We start from the raw sequence: 7,107 nt of genomic DNA, 5'->3' as shown, positions 1-7,107 counted from the left end.
ACCAATTGTCTCATAACTCTAAAGAGCACCATGATTTCATTCATACCTCAGCATTCAGGGCTAGCAGAATATCTTGTTGAGTTAAAGAGAGATTGGCTTGTGGTGAAGTGAAGCCATCTTTCTAAAAACAGCTATCCCAGCTTAGAGAATGCTGTCCCTGCTTTCTTTTTCTAAAGAGATTTGGCTGAATTAGTAATGTTAAGTTTTCCACAAATATGGGAAAGCCACCTCAGAAGCTGCTGCAGTTTTGTTTCACACATTGAAATATAAAACTACTTATATGAATGTATCTGAACACACACACACACACACACACAAATGTCTCACTGGCTCACGGCTGAGCAAGAATTGCCTACATTTCCATTTCTCATCATTACTGCGCTACTGGAAATGTCTGCAAAGAAGGAAGCAATTTCTATATAATTCTTTTCTATGACAACTTAATCAAAATTTTTGTGTCAAAAGTTGCTACCTTTCACTTACTGAAAGGCATTTCAGTGTGGGTTTTATGTAATATCAAATAAAGAATATTTACTACTTCTCATATTTTTAGTAAGTAGGTAATTTCATCTGTTTTTTTATTAATCAACATTGTAGCACTGTTGGCTATTCAGGCTGAATCATGTCAACTCCCTTTGTTATGTTTGGATACTTTGTAAATTTTGTAAGTCCTCCAGGCATGAAATGGCTAGACCCCTACCTGAGGAGCTCCAGCAGCCAGGCCGCTCCACAGACCTGTCAGAGCAGCATTTCCAGCCTATGTAATTGTCACAAAGTTCATCTCTAGCCCTTCAATAAGACCATCCATAATATGCTAATTATAGGTGAAAAGTCTGAACAAAATGCCACCAGTCCCTGAACAGGAAAACCCACCAAAGCGCCCCAGTCTCAGGACTTTAAATTCCACTGTTCCTTACCTAGTAAATCTCTGCCCTATAAAGGTCCACCCATTAATACATCCTATGCAAAGGCTCTTTCTACTTGGTTCCCTTGCATTCATCTCCAGAAAGTGAGGGTAGCCAGCTTTGAATTTGTCCCTCCATACTCTGGACCCTGCAGATAAGTCTCCTTTATGAGATTTGCTGCCTGGTGTTACTCTCTCATTAGTAGAAGCCAAGAAGTAATAAAGAGAAGAAGGGAAGATGGGAAACAAGGCTTAGATTCCTGAGCTCCTCATGGTTTGGGATTGTTTTGTTTGTTTGTTTGTTTGTTTGTTTTTAATGATTCATTAGTTCTTTTTTTCTTCTCTTATTTTTGTTATTTTCCTTACTTCTCAATCTTATCATCCTCCCTTCTTTCCACCTGATCCCTTCCATCCATCCATCCCTTATCTTCCTGTGCCTCTTCCCCTGCCACTCAGAAAAGGAGAACCGCCAAATTCCATCCCAGCACCTCCAGTCATATCAGGACTGTGCATTTCCTATCTCACAGTGTCTTGGCAAGGAAACAACACTGGGGAGAAGTGATATAAAAGTATACAACAGAGACCATTTCAGACATAGCCCCTACTCCCCTTTCTAGAAAACCCACATGGAGGCTAAGCTGGCCACTGGGTACATACAGAGAGAGCCTAGATCTAATCCATGCATATGCTTTGCTTGGTGCTTCAGTCTCCATAAGCCTCTCTGGGGCCAGGTTAGTTGGGACTGTTGGTTTTCTTTGGAGCTCCTTTCCCCTCTGGGTCCTTTTATCCTTCCCCCAATCTTCTACAAGGCTCCCTACACTCTGCCCAATGTTTAGCTGGGAGTCTGTTTCTGTTTCTATCCCTTAGTAGACAGAGCCTCTCGGAGGACAGCCATGCCAGGTTCCCATCTGCACACACAGCAGAGTGTCATCAGTACTGTCAGGGATTGGCTCTCTCCCATGGGGTGGTCTCAGGTTGGGCCAGGCATTGGTTGCACATCCCCTAGATCTCTGCTCTATCTTTATCCCTGCACATCTTGGAGGCAGGGTAAATTCTGAGTGGAGGTTTTTGTGAGTAGGTTGGTAGTTCCCTCCCTCCACCAGGAGTTTTGCATGGTTAGAGGCTGGCCTCTCCAGTCTTCATGACTCCAGCCAACAAGGGTCTCAGCTGGAGGCAGCCCCAGATCTCCCCAGGGCTCAATCTATTGCAGGTCTCCAGCTTGTCCAAGAGATGTCCCCACCCAGTGTTTCTCTTCTCTCTTCAAGCCCTCTCTCCTCCCGCCCCCACTCGCCTCCTATGTGACCCCACCCTCATCTTCCTCAGTGTCCCCTCCCTTATCCTGTTCCTGCTCTTCAACCAATTCCACTGACTATTATATTTCTCCCTCTGAATAAGATTTGAGCATCCTCCCTTGCTCCCTCCTTATTACTGAGCTTCTTTGGGTCTGTGAATAGTAGTATGGTTATACTGTATTGTATGGCTAACAGCCGCTTATGAATGAGTACATACCATCTGTTTCTTTTTGTGTCTGAGTTACCTCACTCAGAATGGTTTTTTCTACTTCCATCCATTTGCCTGCAAATTTCAAGATTTCTTTGTTTTTAAGAACTGAGTAGTAGCCCATTGTGTAAATGTATCACAGTTTCTTTATCCATTCTTCAGTTGAGGGACATCTGGGTTATTTCCAGTTTCTGGCTACTATGAATAAAGCTGCTATGAGTGTAGTTGACCAAATGTCCTTGTTGTATGGTGGAGCATCTTTTGGGTATATGCCCAGGAGTGGTATGGCTCTTGAGGTAGAGCTGTTCCAATTTTTTTGTCAAAGTCCAGATTGATTTCCAAAGTGGTTGTACTAGTCTTCCCTCTCACCAGCAATGGAAGAGGATTCCCCTTTCTCCACATCCTTGCCAGGATGTGCTGTCACTTGAGTTTCTGATCTTAGCCATTCTGACTGGTGTAAGATGAAACTTCAGAATCCTTTTGATTTGTATTTCCCTGGTGACTAACAAGGCTGAGCATTTCTTTAAATGCTTCTTGGCCATTCAAGAATTTTCTGCTGAGAATTCTCTGTTTAGCTTTGTACTCTAATTTTTAATTGGATTTTTTTGTCTGTTGGTGTTTAATTTCTTGAGTTATTTATACTATTTTGGGTATTAGCCCTTTGACAGGTGTCAGGTTGTTGAAGATTTTTTCCCAATCTATGGGCTGCCATTTTGTTCTGTTGGTAGTGTCCTTTGCTTTACAGAAGCTTTCCAGTTTCGAGAGGAACCCATTTATTGATTCTTGATCTTAGAGCTGAGCTGTTGGTGTTTTGTTCAGGAAGTTGACACCTGTGTCAATGAGTTTATAGCTCTTTCCCACTTTCTCTTCAAATAGATTAAGTGTATCCGGTTTCATATTGAGGTCTTTGATCCACTTGGACTTGATTTTTGTGCAGGTTGATAGTGTGGATATATTTGAATTTTTCTACATATAGACATCCAGATAAACAAGCACTATTTGTTGAAGATGCTTCATTTTTTCCATTGTATGATTTTGGCATCTCTGTCAAAAATCAAGCGTCCATTTGTATGTGGGTTTATTTCTGGATTTCAAATTCCATTGATCAACCCTTCTGTTTTTATGCGAGTACTAGGCAGTCTTTATTATTACAGTTGATCTGCATTGCAGCTTGAAGTCAAGAAGGGAGATATCTCCAGAGGTTCTTTTATTACATAGGATTGTTTTAGCTATTCTGGGTATCTTTTGTTTTGCCATTAGAAGTTGAGGATTGTTCTTTCTAGGTCTGTAAAGATTTGTGTTGATACTTTGATGGGAATTGCATTGAATCTATAGATTGCTGTTGGAAAGATGGCCATTTTTACTATGTTAATCCTACCAATCCAAGAGCATAAGAGATTTCCATCTTCTGATAACGTTTTCAATTTCTTTTTTCAGAAATGACCCGGCCCACAGGTCTGTCAACAGAGACCCTGAATGGGGGATTGAGAATGGAAAGACAAGAGATAAGAAGAATGAAGACCAAGACAGGCTGTCTGTTCAAGGCCTTCGTTTATTCGAATTTTTTACACAACTTTATAGGGAGAAGGCAGGAAGGGAAAATATGTCAGCAGGATATTTTATGGATGCAGGAGATAGCAGAATAGCAAGGTATTTTATTGTGTGTGAGAGATACCAGGATAGTTTATGATACAAGAGACCACAGAGTGTTTACACAAGATAGGGTTGTAATGATTCACGGTACTGCAAGATTGTTTTGCTAAGAGAGGTACCGCAAGTATGTCTGCTAAGAGATCTTAAGATGCTCCAAGCCTAATGGCCTTTGGCAAATGCTTAATTGCACGTCAGACATTTTTCCAGGAAGTACTCCTACTCAGCAGAGGCAGTTGTGCTCTGTTCTCAGCAGCAGGTGAAATGGCTGGAGTCTGCTGTGGGCCAAAAAGCTCCCCAACAGAAACTTGAATTATTGTCATACAGACCTTTCACTTTCTTGGTTACAGTTACACCAAGATACTTTATATTATTTGTGGCTATTGTGAAGGGTGTTGTGTCTCTAATTACTTTTTTTCAGCCTATTTGTCATTTGTATATAGGAGGGCTATTTATTTTTTATTTAATTTTGTATCCAGCCACTTTGCTGAAGTTGTTTATCAGCTGTACGAGTTCTCTGGTAGAATTTTGGAGGTCTCTTATGTATATGATTACATCAACTGTGAATAGGGATAATTTGGCTTTTTTTCCAATTTGTATCCCTTTGATCTCCTTTAGTTGTCTTATTGCTCTAGCTAGAACTTCAAGTACTATATTGGAGAAATATAGACAGAGTGGGCAGCCTAGTCTTGACCCTGAATTTAGTGGGATTATGTTGAATTTCCACTTAATTTGATGTTGGCTATTGGCTTGCTTTTATTATGTTTAGGTATGGGCCATGTATCCCTGATCTCTTCAAGACTTTTATCATGAAAGGGTGTTGGATTTTGTCAAAGGCTTTTCCTGCATCTAGTAAGATGATGATGTGGTCTCTTTTTCTTGATTATATAGTGTATTACATTGATGGATTTTCTTATGTTGAACGATCCCTGCATCCCTGCTGGTATATAATGCATAGGATGTGTTCTGAGGTTCAGTTTGTGAGTATTTTATTCAGAACATCAATGTTCATGAGGAAAACTGGTCTGAAATTTTCCTTCTTTGTTGACTCTTTGTGTGGTTTAGATACCAGAGTGACTGTGGCCTCATAGAATTTGTTTAGTAATGTTCCCTAAGTGTCTTGTTGGAGGTTGGTCTGGTGTTATATATTCTGATGCTAATTATTGGCCCCCAAGATCTGGTTGCTGCCCAAAAGATCAGCAATTCATGTACCCCAAAATGATGTTTGTGACCTTTCCTAAAAATTTATTTCTGTTTGACCTATAAAAAGCCAACATATCTAGGCAGGGTGAATGGGGTAGACATGGCTAAGGTTCAAGACAGAGAGGATCTTGGGAGGAAGAGAGCCATGGAGAGAAGAAGGAAAGAGATCATAGGTTAGCTTGGAAGAGGAACCACATGGGCAGGGAGAAAGACCAAGACCGGGAGAATGTTGTGGAAAGCGGCAGTCCAGAGGAAGAATACAAGTGAGTATCTTGGGATTGTGGGTGGAAGGTAGCCCAGAAAGGAATGGTTAAAGTAGGTGGCATAGAATGGGGTCTGGGAGTTATGAGATAGTGCAGATGGAATGACCTGCCCATCCCAAGGTGACATAAGGCAATTATAAAATCTATCAGGATTATGTGTCCTTAATTGACCATAATTATAACTCAAAGACTCTCCTGTTGATTTGTTGGCCTGCCTTCGGTTTCTCCAACGGAAGGGTGTCCAGGAAACCTACAACTCCAAGGCCAAAATCCAAGTCATGGCACCAAATGTTGTTGTTTTTGTGTTTTGCTACTACTGGCCTGCCTTCCTGATCAGGTGGAAGGTGTTGTGAGAACTCACAGCTCTGAGGACTGGGATGGTATCCCAGCTCTGAGGTGGAACTGTGTCCACACGTATCCTGAGGCACAGGAGTCCAGAAACCTCACAGCTCTGTGGTGGGAGAGTGTCCCAAGTTTATCCTGAGGCACATGAGCCCAGGAATCAGGAGACATGAGAGGAGGTCTCCTCAGCAGAGATGTTGCAGCTTCCAGGAGAGGATTGCCCTAATTCCTGATGAGCTGAGGAGCCGAGGAGCCTAGGAGCCTGAGCTCTGCTCCTTCTTTGTTCTTTCGTCTCTCTTTCTTTTTTTCTGATGAGTAGTGAGTCACAGGAGGAAGTAAATCTCTTAAAGACATTTATTAGAGGGACAAAGCCAGGAGAGGAGGGATGAATCTAGAAATGGCTGCCTCTACTCCCAGATAAAGGCAGCAGGGAAAGGACAGACACAACCTTTATATAAGAATTCATAGGGGACACTGCCTTCTAGAGCAAGGATTTCTAGAGTGTGGATTGGTGGGATTTCATATCCTGATCTTGGGGAACTCAGGAATTGGTGGACTTTCCTCTTCAAGGATTGGTAGGTTTTCGTATCAGCGATGGTGAGTTTCAGTGGGAAGCTCAGGGGTGGGTCAGTTTTCCTGCTCAGGGATTGGTGGGGGTTTTGTCCAGATTTTTTCGCCTCAAATTGCATAATCTGGGGTGAGTCCTACTGAGGGGCTGGAGATGACAGTTACAGAGGTCTGGACATGGGGAGAGAAGATGGGCAGCTGGAGCTTTCCCAGGCAGGGGTCTGGCCACTGTTCTGCCTTGAGGGATAATAAACTCTACAAAGAGTCCAAAATTTACAAACAGTCCACTGTGAAGGCAGGAGGCTGAAGCAGGAAATATTGTCCTGATCATGGGCAGCTTCCACGGGGGCTGAAGTAGGCTTTCTGAAGCAGGAAAGGTGTCTGGTTCCCATAGCAATCAGCTGAAGATGGAGAGTCACCATGGACAGTTCCCACTGAACCACTGACAAGAGCAGCCATATTGTCTCCCATCTCCACAGTCCCAGGGCAGGAAGGAGGGCCTGAGTGCCTGAGACAGAAGGGGGACTGGCAGCAAAAAACTTAAAATTTGGGTGGCTGGCTCCTCAAGGGCTAGGCATAGCTGGGGGTGGCAGGGGTGGGGGGGACACGGGGTTCAGCACAGCCACGGTGGGGAGGAGAGGGTTGTGCAGTGCGTCATCACCGCTGGAAGGCATTGGG

This window comes from Meriones unguiculatus, chromosome 5, assembly GCF_030254825.1.
Source record: "Meriones unguiculatus strain TT.TT164.6M chromosome 5, Bangor_MerUng_6.1, whole genome shotgun sequence".
In the NCBI taxonomy this organism is placed as follows: Eukaryota; Metazoa; Chordata; class Mammalia; order Rodentia; family Muridae; genus Meriones; species Meriones unguiculatus.
Note: the sequence above shows the minus strand (reverse complement) of the source record.